The sequence below is a fragment of the Triticum dicoccoides genome, chromosome 1B (assembly GCF_002162155.2).
Source record: "Triticum dicoccoides isolate Atlit2015 ecotype Zavitan chromosome 1B, WEW_v2.0, whole genome shotgun sequence".
Taxonomy (NCBI): domain Eukaryota; kingdom Viridiplantae; phylum Streptophyta; class Magnoliopsida; order Poales; family Poaceae; genus Triticum; species Triticum dicoccoides.
In genome coordinates this window covers 391942096-391960685 of record NC_041381.1, presented here as the reverse complement: position 1 = coordinate 391960685, position 18590 = coordinate 391942096, and positions in this window count along the sequence as shown.

Below are 18590 nucleotides of genomic sequence, written 5' to 3'. Positions count from 1 at the left end.
CCCAGTGCACTTTCGCGTGGGCGAAGGCCATGCGCGCACCTTCAATGCAAACTGACCGCTTTATGACTTCAAGCCGTGGGCAGGCATTTACAAGCCGCTTCACGAGGCCGAAGTAGATGCTGGGCAAGGGCTCGGCAGGCCACAACCGGACTATGAGGCCCTTCATGGCCAGTTCGGCCGCCTTGTGCAGTTTGACCAGTTGCTTCAGCTGGTCGCTCAAGGGCATCGGATGTTCCGTCCCAAGATACTGAGACCAGAACAACTTCTCCGACGAGTTCCCTTCTTCAGCTCGGTAGAACTGTGAAGCATCAGATATGTTGCGCGGTAGATCTGCAAACGCTCCTAGAGAGCTCCAAATTCGGGTAAGTAAAAGGAAAGTCTCCTTCACATGCTTGCTTTGCATAATGAATGCCTTACCCGCCACAATCTTCTTGACCGCCTGAATCTCCTGGAGGGCCTTTTGGGCTTCGGCTTTGGCGTCTTGCACGCTCTAGAGGGCCTTCGCAAGCTCGGAATCTTGTGTCTTAGAGTCACGCTCCAAGGACTCGTATTTTTGGACAAAATCCTGGAGCTCTTGCTGGACCTCGTTGACTCGGGCCTTTTGCTTCTCGCTCTCAGCGCGTTCCTCAGCCGCTTTGTCTTCGGCCTCCGTCAGTGCCTTCTTAAGGGCCGCCACTTCGGTCATGGCCCCTACTAAAGTTCATGACGCTTCTATTAGCAGCAACAAGTTTTCCTTTATAAATATACAGACGGGGTATTGTGTACTTTTGTTTTCCTCGAGCTACCTCTTCACGAGGTCGAGCTCTTCCTCGGTCCGCTCTAGGTCCCGCTTCAGTCCGGAGACCTCCGCAATATGAGCGGCAGCGGCCAGCAGTGACGCCTGCTTATTCACATAGACATATTATATTAGACTCCTGCGAATGTTATTTGATCCTCTGTTCGGCCTTTCTTTCCGAACACCCAACAGAGCATCAGGGCTACTATCTATACTGTGGTATTTTCTTACAATTTCATAACTTACCTCAAAGCCTATTAGGAGGCTGGCGCAGGCTTCGGTCAATCCGCTTTTGGCGGACCGGACCTTCTCGATCACCGTACTCATGATGGTACGGTGTTCTTCCTCAATGGAAGCTCCGCAAAGCGCTTCCAGCAAGTTTTCTGATGCCTCTGGATGGACAGAGGTCATCGGCATGGGCGGCTCGCTCCCATTAGAGAGGCTGCCTGCCTGTATATGGAACCACTGGGGGTTCCGGAGCAGTATCCGACTTGGGGCCAGGCTTGCTGCGGCCCCCGGTATCGGAGTCCATGGGGGTCTTCCCCCCCATGTGCCCGGTGACTGGGATTTCGCCTGGGGGCGTCTCCAGAAATGTCTCCCCTTGGTACGGTATCCTCTGAGACAACACCTCAGTGTCGTCCGCGGGCCTGGGGGAGGAGGCTGTCGGGAGTGAATCGCTGTTCATTGCTGACAGGCCCAGAGACCCATCCGAAGAGGATGTGTCGATGTGGGATTTGGCCGGACTACATATGCATGTTTGGCATGATAAGAAGCAATAAATCAAAACATATCGGAAGCATTATAGTGTCTAGATACTTATGACTTAGCCAGGGGCTTGTCCCTGGGTAACCACTCCTCTCCGTTGTAGGTGGCTGTGGTGGATTGGTCCGGAAGGAAGGTCTTTCCCTTCTTGGACACCTCGTCCTTCCTAGACGGGGCGGCCTTCCTCTTCTTCTCCCCCCCCCCCGGTTGTGGGGGAGGGATTTCCTCTTCCTCCTCTTAGGCTTCATTGGAGGAGTGTGTCTCGGTGTCCTCGGATGTCACATCCGAGGCCACCTTGCGCCGGAGACCTTTCTTGGTCCCCGCGGCCTTCTTCTCCGGCACCTCATAGGGCGCCAGAAACAACATCTTCATTAAGAGAGGCGATGCTTGATCTTCGGGTAGTGGAGCCGGATAGTCAATCCGCTCCACTATCGATACCCAGCCCTGATTAAATCAGCTTGGAGGCTTAGTTTCCTCCCACGGATATGCTGGTAAAAGGCACATCTTGCAAAATATAAAAACTCACTGAATGGGCTTGGCATTTCGCGCCGAGTCTCTGATCTTCAGTTATGGGTGGGGGGACCTCGGTGGCACCTTCCAGACGTCTTCGTGCGTCGTGTCAAATAGCTCTTGCAGCATCTGGTGTTCGGCCGGGTCAAACTCCCACAAGTTATAAGCCCGTCTTTGACACGGAAGGATCCGGCGGATGAGCATGACCTGGACCACATTGACAAGCTTGATTTTCTTGCCTATCATGTTTTGGACGCAGGTCTGGAGTCTGCTCAGCTCCACCAATGAGCCCCAGGCTAAACCCTTCTCTTTCCAGGAGGTGAGCCGCATGGGGATGCCAGATCGAAATTCGGGGGTCGCCGCCCAGTTGGTGTCGCGCGGCTCAGTGATGTAGAACCACCCCAATTGCTACCCCTTCATGGTCTCCACATAGGAGCCTTCAGGCCAGGTGACATTGGGCATCTTGCCCACCATGGCACCCTGGCACTCCTCTTGCTGGCCGCCCACCACCTTTGGCTTCACGTTGAAGGTCTTCAGCCATAGGCCGAAGTGGGGCGTGATGCGGAGGAAGGCCTCGCACATGACGATGAATGCTGAGATGTTGAGGATGAAGTTAGGGGCCAGATCATGGAAGTCCAGCCCGTAGTAGAACATAAGCCCGCAGACGAATGGGTGAAGGGGGAATCCCAGTCCACGGACAAATGGAGAGAGAAACACTACCCTCTCCTGGGGCTTCGAGGTAGGGATGATCTAGCCTTCGGCCGTGAGCTGGTGCGCGATGTCTGCGGCCAGGTATCCGGCCTCCAGAAGCTTTGTGATGTCCTCCTATGTAACGGAGGAGACCATCCACTTTCATCCCGCTCCGGACATACTTGAAATGGCTTCGCGGAGAGGGTGAAAGCTTGGGTGCTAGAGCTCGAGGGGGCAAGAATGGATGAGCAGAGGAAGAAGAAGGCGTGGGTGAAGAAGGGGAATCGTTATCGCTTTATAAAGGCGGTAGAAACCATGCGCCTCCACACTTGCCCTGTAAACTCACTTATTCCCCAAGCGTCGTGTTGATGGCGCGGTTGGGTTACCCACACCCGTATTGATGAGAATCACGTGATAAGGGGACACGATCTCTGCTTCGATAAGACATGCCAGTAAAACCGCCTTGCAAGATGTGTAGTAGCAGGTTGGGGAAAACGGTTCGAATAATGACCGGGTCGTAGTGTGATGTCATTCTATAAAAAGTTGTCAGCGGATTAGACTTGTGGAATATTGTGCTCTCTATGGTGGAATGTGGAATTTGTTTTGGAGAGCCGGACACGATTCATGTGCTCAAAATCTACCTTGAAGTATTCGGAGAAGGAACCCGCCTTGCAATGTCGAAGACAATCTGCGCGCCGGACTCATCGTCATTGAAGCCTGGTTCAGGGGCTACTGAGGGAGTCCTGGATTAGGGGGTCCTCGCACAGCCGGACTATGTACTTGTGCCGGACTGTTGGCCTATGAAGATACAAGATTGAAGACTTCCTCCCGTGTACAGGTGGGACTCTCCTTTGCGTGGAAGGCAAGCTTGGCAATTCGGATATGTAGATTTCCTTCTCTGTAACCGACTATGTGTAACCCTAGCCCCCTCCGGTGTCTATATAAACTGAAGAGTTTAGTCCGTAGGACAACAACAATCATAATCGTAGGCTAGCTTCTAGGGTTTAGCCTCTACGATCTCATGGTAGATCAACTCTTGTAATACTCATATCATCAAGATCAATCAAACAGGAAGTAGGGTATTACCTCCATAGAGAGGGCCCGAACCTAGGTAAACATTGTGTCCCCCGCCTCTTGTTACCATTATCCTTAGACGCACAGTTCGGGACCCCCTACCCGAGATCCACCGGGTTTGACACCGACAGCAGGGTCTATCCACCCATCCTCGGATGGCATGATCTGCTCCGGATCTAAGGCCACGGGAGCTGCAGGTGCGTTCTCCTGAACACCATCCGATGGCAGATCTAAGTCATGCTCATTGGAACTGTACGACATACCTATCATGGGCTCGAATCCGTCGAAGATCAAGTCTCCGCGGATGTCGGTAGTGTAGTTCAGGCTTCCAAACATGACCTGATGGCCAGGGGCGTAGCTATCGACCTGCTCCAAATGGTCAAGCGAGTTGGCCCTCAGTGCGAAGCTGCCGAATACGAAGATCTATCCGGGGAGGAACACCTTACCCTGGATTGCATCGTTGTGGATGATTGAAGGAGCCATCAAGCCTTACCGTGACGACACAGTGGAACTCTCAATGAAAGCACCAATGTGAGTGTCAAAACCGGCGGATCTCGGGTAGGGGGTCCCGAACTGTGCGTCTAAGGCTAATGGTAACAGGAGGCGGGGGACACAAGGTTTACCCAGGTTTGGGCCCCCTCTATGGAGGTAATACCCTACTTCCTGCTTGATTGATCTTGATGATATGAGTATTACAAGAGTTGATCTACCATGAGATCATAGAGGCTAAACCCTAGAAGCTAGCCTATGATTATGATTGTTGTTGTCCTACGGACTAAACCCTCCAGTTTATATAGACACGGGAGGGGGCTAGGGTTACACAGAGTCAGTTACAGAGAAGGAAATCTACATATCGAATTGCAAAGCTTGCCTTCCACGCAAAGGAGAGTACCACCAGGACATGGGACGAAGTCTTCAATCTTGTATCTTCGTAGTCCAATAGTCCGGCATAAGCATATAGTCCGGCTATCCGAGGAACCCCTAATCAAGGACTCCCTCAGCGGCAGCATGGCTATATCGCGATCTATGCAAAAACCAACGAATGTGTATATGTCCTTGAGGAGAAACTGGCGAAGCAACGATCTTACACCTTGAGACCGGCATGCCTGGTAGAGGCGAAAATTCGTGGCCTAGGAGATTCGGATGAAGGACGCCTACTGTTCTTTGATAGGAAACTCTCCCTTCTTCTGGCGGCGGGTGTACTCGATGTCCACGCCGATGAACGATACTTGAAAGATATCCATAAACTATTCAGCCTACGCTATCCAGCGTTGGACGATGATGTTGTCGTTGGTGTACACTATGTGGATGTTATCACCGCCATGCATTGGACACAGTGTTCCCTTGTGAACGGGGATACCAAGCCTGGCAGCACCCTCATGTCACCAACGAGGTGGCCAAAAGATCAACCGCAAAACATGGAGGGTGCTGATGGGAAGCGAGAGCGGTTGACAGGGAGACATGGTGGGAAAAAGAGAGAAAGAGAGTTGAATGAGTACGATAGTTGGTTGGTTGTAATATAGAGGGGATTTGGCAACTGCTTAAATCGTAGATTAATTTCTTCTAAGTGTCGAATCCACAAAGAGAAAAAAGGATAACACTACCAACCCCACAACTATGTTGTCGCCTAGGTAGTTAAGTTCCCACCAATACCGAAGTATGAAAGTAGTACATCCTATGAGTTTATAAGGAAACAATAATAAGGGTGGTTTATCTAAACTATTAATGAGAAGGTAAAAACTAAAATCAAAAAGAGTAAAATAAATGGGTGGCGCTTGAGTAATAAAGGCATTCACAGGGGTTTCAGAGTCGTCACCACTAACATAATCCATGTAACATATGCAAATGCATAGTTCTAGGTCGAATCACTAAGCCACCTCGCAATGTCTAAAAGTGGGCAGAGCATGGTACATCATATGTGCTACATGTGTACCTTTGTATCACATATGCCACCACATTCCTCCCCACATTCAGGTTATGTAATAGCCGTGGACGCGGACAGTGGGTGGTTCTCCATTATTCCCAAATCAGATGCTTAGAGAAGGAAAAGAGGATATTACTCTCACCTCTTTGATTTCCTTTAAGATCTAGTTTAGATAGAAGAAAGGTTTCGTGCCTTTTCCTATGGAGTGGCCATGAGTTATTAAACCCACAAGAGGGTGTGCACTACGACAACGGCTCTAACAAGTTCTTGCGAGAGGATTAAATTCCAGTTATCCAACGGACCATTAATAACCTAAAGGGTCTAAACACTAGAATCAAAACATATATTGGTATGAGGTCTTACTCTTGCAACCTTGTATTGGTGCTTGCGATCATCATGCTATTAATTTATGCTTTGGAAGACAATTTCTATGATGTGCTTGCAACATGAAGATGTGGGGTTGTGTCTCGCGGGGTTACCTCGGTTATTAAGACTAAATATTCACACAAAAGTATTGAGAGTTTAATGACTACACCTAATTCACCCCAAGGAATTGCTTTCCGCTACCATATTAAGCCCTTCTACCACTACTGTTCGGATAGTGTTCCACGTCCTCCTCACTCATTACCTCCTCCTAGATCGATCTCTGGGACATCGTTCCACTGTATCGCAAGCTGAACCTCTTGGTCTATAAGGAGCATGTAACTCAGATAAGCATCACCTTGTGGCATGTCGATTATCTGATGCACAACCCCTTCGTTGACATGTATCCTCCCATGGCCTAGGATGACAACCTCACGGGAATCAGGGTTATAAAGACCAGCAAGCCACTAAGTGACGCGGTTGAAGAGGTTGTCACACTTGATGTTCCACAAACTTGTAAAATCCGTATCATTTATCACAGGCTTCCTCTCATCTGGCATGTCCTTGCACACGGATACGTCTCCAGCGTATCTATAATTTAGGAAGTATTCATGCCATGTTTACAACAATTTTGTATGGTTTTGGTATGATTTGATTAGAACTAACCTGGACTAACGTTGTTTTTAGCAGAACTACCATGATGTCATTTTTTTTGCAGAAATAGAAGTTCTCAGAATGGGCTGAATTTTTTTGGTGGTTTTTTATGGACCAGAAGAGACCCACCAAGCACCAGAGGTGGACCAGGAGGTGGCCGAGGTGGCCACAAGCCTGGGGGTGCGCCCACCCCCCAGGGCACGCCTCCTGAGCTTGTGGGGTCCTCGGGCGCCCCGTGACTTGTTTCCAACACCAAAAATTTCTATATATATATATATAAACCCACTAAAAGAACCCTAGATCAGAAGTACCGCTGTCGCAAGCCTCTGTAGCCACAAAAAACTAATCGGGAGCCCGTTTCGGCACCCTGCTAGAGGGGGAAATCATCACTGGAGTCCATGTTCATCATCCCGATGGTCTCCATGATGAGGAGGGAGTAGTTCACCCTCGGGGCTGAGGGTATCTACCAGTAGCTATGTGTTTGATCTCTCTCTCTCTCTCTTGTGTTCTTGATTTTGCACGGTCTTGATGTATCGCGAGCTTTGTTAATATAGTTGGATCATATGGTGTTTTCCCCTCTCTATCTTGTTGTGATGAATTGAGTTTCTACCTTTGAGGTTTCACCATTATCGGATTGAATACTTTTATGGATTTGAGAACACTTGATGTATGTCTTGCATGGGATACCCGTGCTGACAAAGGGGTGTTCTATTCCTTCCAGTACTTTTGGCAATGCATATCTAGGAGGACTAGGTCTAGTAGGTGTTTCAGTATTTTCAGTTTCAAGTTCATCATCAGATTCAACAATATCATGTTGTCTTACTCTAGCAATTTGTTCATCAAGAAATTCACCTAGCGGCACATTATCATCAAGCAAGGTACTAGCATCATCATCATGAGTAGCATTCATAGCAGAAGTAGCATCATCAATAACTTGCGACATATCAGAATTAATAGCATGTTGTGGAGTTGCAAGTTTACTTATAACAGAAGGTGAATCTAAAGCAGAACTTGATGGCAGTTCCTTACCTCCCCTCGTCTTTCAGGGAAAATCGTAGTCTTAGCATCCTTCAGATTCTTCATTGTGATAATATTATAATAATCCCAAGTGACTCAACAAATATAGGTATGCTCCCCGACAACGGCACCAGAAAAAGGTCTTGATAACCCACAAGTATAGGAGATCGAAATGGTTTTCGAGGGTAGAGTATTCAACCAAAATTTATAGATTCGACACAAGGGGAGCCAAAGAATATTTGAAGGTATTAGCAGCTGAGTTGTCAATTCAACCACACCTGGAGATTAATTATCTGCAACAAAGTGATTAGTAGCATAGTAGTATGATACTTTGGATGATAGTAGCAGCAGTAACGGTAACAGTAATAGTGATATTGTAGTAGTAGCGATAGCAATAGCAACAGTAGTAACTTAGCAAGAACAATATATGATAAATTCGTAGGCATTGGATCGATGACTCGATGATATTCATCATGAGACAGTTATAACCTAGGGCGATATGGCACTAGCTCTAGTTCGTAAATATAATGTAGGCATGTATTTCGTAAATAGTCATACGTGCTTATGGAAAGAACTTGCATGACATCTTTTGTCCAACCCTCCCGTGGCAGCGGGTGATACGTCTCCAACGTATCTATAATTTATGAAGCATTCATGCTATTTTATTATCTGTTTTGAATGATTATGGGCTTTATTATACACTTTTATGTTACTTTTGGGACTAACCTATTAACCGGAGGCCCAGCCCGTATTGCTGTTTTATTGCCTGTTTCAGTATTTCGAAGAAAAGGAATATCAAACGGAGTCCAAATAGAATGAAACCTTCGGCAGCGTGATTTTTTGGAATAATATGATCCTGGAGACTTGGAGTTCATGTCAGAAGATCCACGAGGAGGCCAGGAGATAGGAGGGCGCGCCCACCCCTCCTGGGTGCGCCCCTATCTCCTGGGCCCCTCGAGCACCCCCGACCGACTTCTTTCACCTATATAATCCCATATACCCTAAAAAAATCGACGGAGAAGATAGATTGGGAGTTCCACTGCTGCAAGCCTCTGTAGCCACCAAAAACCAATCGGGACCCTGTTCCGGCACCCTGCTGGAGGGGGGGATCCCTCACCGGTGGCCGTCTTCATCATCCTGGCGCTCTCCATGACGAGGAGGGAGTAGTTCACCCTCGAGGCTGAGGGTATGTACCAGTAGCTATGTGTTTGATCTCTCTCTCTCGTGTTCTCTCTCTCGTGTTCCCTCTATGGCACGATCTTGATGTATCGCGTGCTTTGCTATTATAGTTGGATCTTATGATGTTTCTCCCCCTCTACTCTCTTGTAATGGATTGAGTTTTCCCTTTGAATTTATCTTATCGGATTGAGTCTTTAATGATTTGAGAACACTTGATGTATGTCTTGCCGTGCTTATCTGTGGTGACAATGGGATATCATGTGCCACTTGATGTATGTTTTGGTGACCAACTTGCGGGTTCCGCCCATGAACCTATGCATAGGGGTTGGCACATGTTTTCGTCTTGACTCTCTGGTAGAAACTTTGGGGCACTCTTTGAAGTACTTTGTGTTGGATGAATAGATGAATATGAGATTGTGTGATGCATATCGTATAATCATGCCCATGGATACTTGAGGTGACAATGGAGTATCTAGGTGACATTAGGTGAGGGAGTCCTGGATTAGGGGGTGTCCGGATGGCCGGACTATGACCTTTGGCCGGACTCCCGGACTATGAAGATACAAGATTGAAGACTTCGTCCCGTGTCTGGAAAGGACTTTCTTTGGCGTGGAAGGCAAGCTTGGCGATGCGATATGAAGATATCCTCCCATTGTAATCGACTCTGTGTAACCCTAGCCCTCTCCGGTGTCTATATAAAGCGGAGGGTTTTAGTCCGTAGGACGAACAACAATCATACCATAGGCTAGCTTCTAGGGTTTAGCCTCTCTGATCTCGTGGTAGATCAACTCTTGTACTACCCATATCATCAATATTAATCAAGCAGGAGTAGGGTTTTACCTCCATTGAGAGGGCTCGGACCTGGGTAAAAACATCGTGTCCCTTGTCTCCTGTTACCATCCCCCTAGATGCACAGTTCGGGACCCCCTACCCGAGATCCGTCGGTTTTGACACCGACATTGGTGCTTTCATTAAGAGTTCCTCTGTGTCGTCACCTTTAGGCTCAATATCTTCTTAGATCATCAACCACGACGCGGTCTAGGGTGAGACTTTTCTCCCCAGACAGATCTTCGTGTTCAGCGGCTTCGCACTGCGGGCCAATTTGCTTGGCCATCTAGAGCAGATCGAAAGCTACGCCCCTGGCCATCATATCAGATTTGGAAGTTTAAACTACATGGCTGACATCCGCGGGGACTTGATCTTCGACGGATTCGAGCCACGTCCGAGCGCGCCGCACTGTCACGATGGGCATGATCTAGCTCTGCCGCCGGACAGCGCCCAGATCGCCGCTCAGGTGTCCGCTCTGACCCTTAGCTCGGAGCTGACCGTGCTAGTCGGGGACGGACGGTTGGACGCCGCCTCGGGAGCTGCAATCTCTACGGCGATCGAGCCGAATACCAGCTTAGTCCTTTGTGAGGCCTGTGACTCCAAGGTGCCGGACTCCTTTCCGGACTCCGAATCTTCCGCATCCCTTCCGGTCGAACCCAATTGGGCTCCGATCATACAGTTCACCGTCGCGGACGTCTTTCAGCACTCGCCCTTTGGCGACATCCTGAATTCACTAAAGTCTCTCTCTTTGTGAGGAGAGCCCTAGCCGGACTATGGTCAGCAAGGTTGGGAGACGGACAACGAAGAAATTTGAAACCAACCCACCACCCACTTTGTAGCCACTGTCAACGATTTCACCGACATGCTCGACTTCGACTCCGAAGACATCGATGGTATGGACGCCGATGAAGGAGACGACCAAGAACCAGCACCTATAGGGCACTGGAAAGCCACCTCGTCATATGACATATACATGGTGGACACCCCAAAAGCATGGAATGGAGATGAAAAAATGGAGGATGACCCCCTCCAAGAAACAACCTAAGCGCCGGCGTCAGCGGCGCCGCTCTAAATCCCGCCAAAGCAAAAACGGCGAGTCTGGCACTGGAGATAACAACACCCCGGGCAGTGCCGAAGACAACCCCCTCTAGAAGGATTCAGCGCAGGAGGACAGAGAAGCCAGCCCTCATGAGACAGCGGCAGACAGGGAGGTCGAGGACGACAATTATATGCCTCCCTCCAAAGATGAGGCAAGCCTCGACGACGATGAATTTTTCGTGCGGGAGGATCCCGTCGAACAAGAGCGTTTCAAACGTAGGCTTATGGCCACGGCAAGCAGCCTCAAGAAAAAACAGCAGCAGCTTAGAGCTGACCAAGATTTGCTAGCCGACAGATGGACTGAAGTCCTGGCGGCCGAAGAGTACAAACTCGAACGCCCCTCCAAGAGCTACCCAAAGCACAGGCTGCTACCCCAACTAGAGGAGGAAGCAACTAAACCTACATCACCAGCGTATGATGCGGCTGATCGGCCACCACGCGGCCGCGACAGAGAGGCCTTTCGGCCCTCAACTCAAGCCGCACCCCGGCGCCGCTCAAAAATTACCAGAGCACGCGGAAACGCACCAGACCTGCGAGACATATTGGAGGATAAGGCAAGGAAAACAAGATCAATCTACGGATCGCGTGGGTGCCCCACGTCACGTGACGATAACCTTCACGCCGGATATGACAAATATGGCCAGGCCGAACACAACAGACAAAGCTCATCCGAGCTACGTCGCGATATAGCCCAGTACAGAGGCGCCGCACACCCACTATGCTTCACAGACGAAGTAATGGATCATCAAATCCCCGAGGGTTTTAAACCCGTAAACATCGAATCATACGATGGCACAACAGATCCTACGGTATGGATCGAGGATTATCTCCATCATATCCACATGGCCCGTGGTGATGATCTACATGCCATCAAATACCTCCCGCTCAACCTTAAAGGACCAGCTCGACATTGACTTAACAGCCTGCCAGCAGAGTCAATTAGTTGCTGGGAGGACCTGGAATCCGCATTCCTTGACAACTCCCAGGGCACTTATGTGCGACCACCAGACACCGATGACCTAAGCCACATAATTCAGCAGCCAGAGGAATCGGCCAGACAATTCTGGACGCGGTTCCTAACCAAGAAAAATCAAATAGTCGACTGTCTGGACGCAGACGCTCTTGCAGCCTTCAGGCACAACATCCGAGACGAATGGCTCGCCCAGCACCTAGGATAGGAAAAGCCAAAATCTATGGCAGCCCTCACGACACTCATGACCCACTTTTGCGCGGGAGAAGACAGCTGGCTAGCTCGTAGCAATAACATGACCAGGAGCCCTGGTAACTTAGATACCAAGGACAACAATGGCAGGTCACGTCGTAACAAGCACAAGCGCCGCATTAACGATGATAATACTGAGGATACGGCAGTTAATGCCGGATTCAGGGGCTCTAAACCCGGTCAGCGGAAGAAGCCATTCAAAAGAAATCCTCCGGGCCCATCCAGTTTAGACCGGATACTCGATTGCTCGTGCCAGATACACGGCACCCCCGAACAACCAGCCAATCACACCAACAGGGATTGTTGGGTGTTCAAGCAGGCAGGCAAGTTAAGCGCCGAAAACAGAGACAAGGGGCTACATAGCGATGACGAGGAGGATCCTCGGCCGCCGAACAACAAAGGACAGAAGGGCTTCCCCCCACAAGTGTGGACGGTGAACATGATATACGCAACCCATATCCCCAAAAGGGAGCGGAAGCGTGCTCTCAAGGACGTCTATGCGTTGGAGCCAGTCGCCCCAAAGTTCAACCCATGGTCCTCCTGCCCGATCACTTTTGATCGAAGGGACCACCCCACTAGCATTCGTCATGGCGAATTTGCCGCATTGGTCCTAGACCCAATCATTAACGATTTCACCTCACTAGAGTCCTCATGGATGGCAGCAGCAGCCTGAACCTGCTTTACCAGGATACAGAGCGAAAAATGGGTATAGATCCCTCAAGGATTAAACCAACAAAGACGACCTTTAAAGGCGTCATACCAGGTGTAGAAGCCAGCGGCAGTTACACTCGAAGTGGTCTTCGGATCCCCGGATAATTTCTGAAGCGAAGAGTTAATCTTCGACATAGTCCCATTCCACAGTGGCTATCACGCCCTGCTCGGGCGAACCACATTCGCAAAATTTAATGCGGTGCCGCACTACGCATATCTCAAGCTCAAGATGCCAGGCCCTCGCGGAGTCATTACGGTCAATGGAAACACCGAATGCTCTCTCCGAACAGAGGAGCACACGGCGGCCCTGGCGGCGGAAGTACAAAGTAGCCTCTTAAGGCCATTCTCCAATCCGGCCGTTAAACGTCCGGACAACGTCAAGCGCGCCCGAAGTAACCTACAACAAAACCGGCTGGCACGTTCCGAGCAAGCATAGCAGTGCGGCCCCAACCCCAGCCCTCGCGAGATTGCGATAGCAGTACCACGCATACATAACTACGCTCTGGAAATACCATGGGCATAAGGGGAGGGGCACAACCACGGCACGTCCAGAATGCGGCTCAACCACACTAGGGGCTCCCGATTTTGCCATTTCTTCTTCTTTTATATACTTTCAGGACTCCACTATTCAGAAGGCCTGTCCGGCAATACACTCGCCGAACACACGATGCAACATCCAGGGAGACAACAAGCCACGTCAAATATCCAGGTGGTCTCTATAACGAGCTAAATACCTGTCTTACTTAAAGTCTCGCAGCTTGCCCCTGGAGGGGGAAATGTCAAATAATCCCATCTCTTGCTTATCGCACTATTTGTATCATTCTGCTTTCATAGCATCCCTTTAATAAACTATACGTAGCTCTTGTCTATTATTGCATTCATTTTTCATGTAAATATGTTCAGTCATGACATCATGCAACCGTACACTTTGGTACGACCAATACACTAGGGGCTTAAGTACCCCATAATACGGTGTGAGAAGACCGAACACTCTCATGAGTGCGGCACCCCGAACTTATAGCATTATATGCATCAGCTCCGAATCATGTCTTGGGTCAATAGTTGGGTTTGCCCGGCTCCCATGTTTTGGTACCTTACGTTCCGCAATGTCGGCTAAGGTAGCGCTGGGAGAACTACTGCGGTTGTGCCCCAGTTGAGCCGGGTTAACACCTCAGTAGAGAAAGCTAAAACTGACCGTCATGATAGAGCGAGAGACCGGTCGATGTTCGAGAGGTTTTTCGAGTCCCTAAAGACTTATACCGCTTAGAGCGAGGAGCTAGATTTATCCGGCCTAGGCGTGGATAGCACCCCGAACTCAGTCTTCCGAATACTAGGGGCTTCGCCGAAATTTAAAGTTATAGAATTCTATGGCTAAGTGAGAGTGATAAAGCATTATAAGTCCGATGGCCTTGTTCGTAGTGCTGAGTGCCTCCCTAGATGGACCCAAGAATGGGAACAAGAGCGCTCAGGTTTATCCCGAACACCCCAGCACTCGTGGCATGGGGGTAGAAGCCGACGACTTGCATCTCTCAGATTTCATAAACGGCCGCATAGAAGGTAATATTTTAAATTCAAAAGGCGTTGCTTAGCGCATATGAACAAGTTTTCAGTGCACAGGATAAACACGAGCGAGTTTACACAAAAATTACATCCCCGGTACATTCATTCGCTACAAGACGGGCACCCTTCAGGACGCCCTCATAATACATCTCGGGCCTGCGATGCTCCTTCCCCTTCGGTGGCCCATCCTTCACCAGCTTCTCAGCATCCAGCTTTCCCCAGTGCACCTTAGCACGGGCAAAAGCCCTACAGGCGCCCTCGATGCACACAGAGTGCTTGATGACTTCAAGCCGTGGACAGGCATCCACCAGCCGCCGCACCAGCCCAAAGTAGCTCAAAGGCATGGCCTCCCCAGGCCATAGCCGGCCTATCAGGCCCTTCATGGCCTGTTCGGCTGCCTTATGAAGCTCGACCAGCTGCTTCAGCTGGTCGCTCAGGGGCACCGGGGATTCGGCCTCAGCATACTGGGACCAGAACACCTTCTCCGTCGAGCTTCCTTCCTCGGCCCGGTAGAATGCGGCAACGTCGGATATACTGCGGGGCAGATCTGCGAATGCTCCTAGAGAGCTCCGGATGCAGATAAGTAACAGGTAATTTACTTTCACGTGCTTGCTTTGCATAAAGAATGCCTTACCCGCCGCAATCTTTTTCATTGCCTCAATCTCCCGGAGGGCTTTTTGGGCTTCGGCCTTGGCAGATTTGGCGCTTTCAAGTGCCAAGGCAAGCTCGGACTCTCGAGTCTTCGAGTCAAGCTCTAAACTCTCATGTTTCTTCATGAGAGCATCAAGCTCTTGCCGCACCTCCGCCACCCGTGCCTCTAGCTTTTCTCGCTCAGTGCGCTCCACGGCCGCATTGTCTTTGGCCTTGGATAGTGCTTCCTTCAGGGTCGCCACCTCGGATGTGGCCCCTGCAACATTCACGTTGGTCTTGTCATTATTTGCAACTAGGTATTTTTTATATACTTACATAAGGTATTACATACCTTCCTGGTCCTCGAGCTGCTTCTTGGCAAGGCCGAGCTTGTTCTCGGACCGCTCGAGGCTCTGCTTCAATGCATCGACCTCCGCAGTCAGTGCGGCAGAGGTCAACAGCACAGCCTGCATTCCCATATTGACATATTTATGTTAGACTCCTGCGTATATCTTTTTTAGATCCTCAGTTCGGCTTTTCTTTCCGAACACCAAACTGAGCATTAGGGGCTACTGTCTATGCGGTAACATTTTTATATGTTTTAAACACCTACATCAAAGCCTGTTAGAAGGCTGGTACAGGCTTCTGTCAGCCCGCTCTTGGCGGACTAAACCTTCTGAATCACTGCACTCATAACAGTGCGGTGCTCCTCGTCGATGGAGGTGCCGTTAAGCACCTCCAGCAAATTGTCCGGCGCCTCCGGTTGGACGGAGGCCGCCGGCGTTGTAGGCTTGCCATTCTTATGAAGGGGCCGCCTGTGAACTCCGGAACCACTGAAGGTTCCGGAGTGGTGTCCGACCCAGGGCCGGACTTAGATCCCTCTGGGGCTTCATCCCATTTGGGCCTGGAGTCCAGGAGGTCGCCTTGCGGCGCCTCCAGGACCACCTCCTCCTGGTTTAGTCCCTTTTGGGACTCCACCTCGGCATCATCCGTAGGGCGAGGGGAGGAGGCCGTCGGGAGTGAAGCGCTATTCACATCCGACGAATCCAGGGAGCCGCTCGATGAATCGCTGAGCTGAGCCTTGGGTGGACTTCATGATTGAATTCGGCGTCAGAAGGTACTGTACAATATAGGAACGCTATAAGTTATTCTGGTATCCGGACACTTACGATTTTGCCAGGGGCTTGAACCTGGATGGCCATTCCTCTCCGCCGTCTTCGGCGTCAGAGGCATAGTCCGAAAGAAGGGTCTTCCCCTTCTTGGACCCTCCGGCCTCCCCAGTTGGGGCGGCCTTCCTTTTCTTTCCTCCCCCCGCTGGAGGGGGAGAGGCTTCTTCTTCCTCCTCCTCGTCTTCGGAGGCGGAGGGCGCTTCGGGGTCGTCAGGCGATGAGTCCAACACCACTAGGCGTCGGGAACTCTTTCGAGTCCCCGTGGCCTTCTTCTTGGCCTTCTTCTCCGGCACCACGTGGGGTGCCAGAACCAGCAGCTTTGTCAAACGGGCGTCCGTTGGGTCTTCGGGCAAAGGAGCCGGACAGTTGATCTGTCCGGCCTTCTTATGCCAGTCCTGTTAAAGGGATGGGAGTTTAGATCCCGCATAGAGTCAAACTGTGGAAAACAAATACCCCGTAATGGGAAAATTCAGCTTACCGCGCTGGCTTGACGCTTCGCGCAGAATCCGGGATCCTCGGTAATAGGATGGTGAACCTCGGATCTCTTGAAAAGCACCTTCCAGGCATCTTCGTGCGTTGTGTCGAAGAGCCTGGACAAAGTTTGGTGCTGGGCCGGGTCGAATTCCCACAGATTAAAAGCCCGTTGTTAACACGGGAGGATCCGGCGGAAGAGCATGACCTGGACTATGGTGACGAGTTTAACCTTCTTGTCGATCAGGTCTTTGACGCAGGTTTGAAGTCCGGTCACCTCTGCCGAATTACCCCATGACAGGCCCATCTCTTTCCATGAGGTGATGTTAAACCACCCCGATTGCCACCCTTTAATGGTTTCCACGAAGGCGCCCTCGAGCCATTTAACGTTCGCTATCTTGCCCACCATGGCACCTCTGCACTCCGCTTGTCGGCCGCCCACAACCTTTGGCTTGACATTGAAGGTCTTCAGCCATAAGCCGAAGTGGGGCTGGATGCGGAGAAAGACCTCACACACGACGATGAACGCCGAGATGTTGAGGATGAAGTTCGGGGCCAGATCGTGGAAGTCCAGGCCGTAGTAGAACATGAGCCCCCGGACGAACGGGTGAAGAGCAAAGCCCAGTCCGCGGAGGAAATGGGGGAGAAACACGACCCTCTCATGGGGCCTAGGGGTGGGGATGAGTTGCCCCGCATCTGGAAACCAGTGCGCGATGTCGTTAGACAAGTATCCGGCCTTCCTCAACTTTTTGATGTGCCCCTCCGTGACAGTGGAGGCCATCCACCTACCTCCCGCTCCGGATATGATTGGAGAAGGTTGAGGTGGGAAGTGCGGACTTGGGCGCTGGAGCTCGAGTGCGCAGCAATGGATAAGCAAAGGAGGAAGAAGGCGTAGATGGAAAGGGTGGATCCTTATCCCCTTATATGGGCGGCCGAAACTATGAGCCCCCACCAGCCTAATAAAACTCGCTTATCTCCCAAGCGCCGCGGTTAATGGCGCGGTTGGGTTACCCACGCCCGTATTGATGAGAATCCCGGAATAAGGGGACACGATCTCTGCTTTGACAAGACGTGCCAAGGAAACCGCCTCGCTAAACGCGCTGAGGTGGAACAGTAAAACGATTCGAATAAAGGCTTGGTCGTAGTGTGATGTCACACTATGGAATACGTCAGCAGATTAGATTTGTGTAAATATTATTCTCTCTATGGTGGTATGTGGAACTTATTTTGCAGAGCCGGACACTATACTTGTGTTCAACATCTTCTATGAAATATTCGGAGGAGGAACCCGCCTTGCAATGCCGAAGACAATTTGCACACCGGACTCATCGTCATTGAAGCCTGGTTCAGGGGCTACTGAGGGAGTCCTGGATTAGGGGGTGTCCGGATGGCCGGACTATGACCTTTGGCCGGACTCCCGGACTATGAAGGTACAAGATTGAAGACTTCGTCCCGTGTCTGGATAGGACTTTCCTTGGCGTGGAAGGCAAGCTTGGCGATGCATTATGAAGATCTCCTCCCATTGTAACCGACTCTGTGTAACCCTAGCCCTCTCCGGTGTCTATATAAACCAGAGGGTTTTAGTCTGTAGGACGAACAAAAATCATACCATAGGCTAGCTTCTAGGGTTTAGCCACTCTGATCTCGTGGTAGATCAACTCTTGTACTACCCATATCATCAATATTAATCAAGCAGGAGTAGGGTTTTACCTCCATCGAGAGGGCCCGAACCTGGGTAAAAACATCGTGTCCCTTGTCTCCTGTTACCATCCGCCTAGACGCACAGTTCGGGACCCCCTACCCGAGATCCGCCGGTTTTGACACCGACATTGGGGTTTTTGTTGATTTGTGTCTTAAGGTGTTATTCTAGTACGGACTCTTGAATAGATTGATCTGAAAGAATATCTTTGAGGTGGTTTCATACCCTACCATAATCTCTTCGTTTGTTCTCCG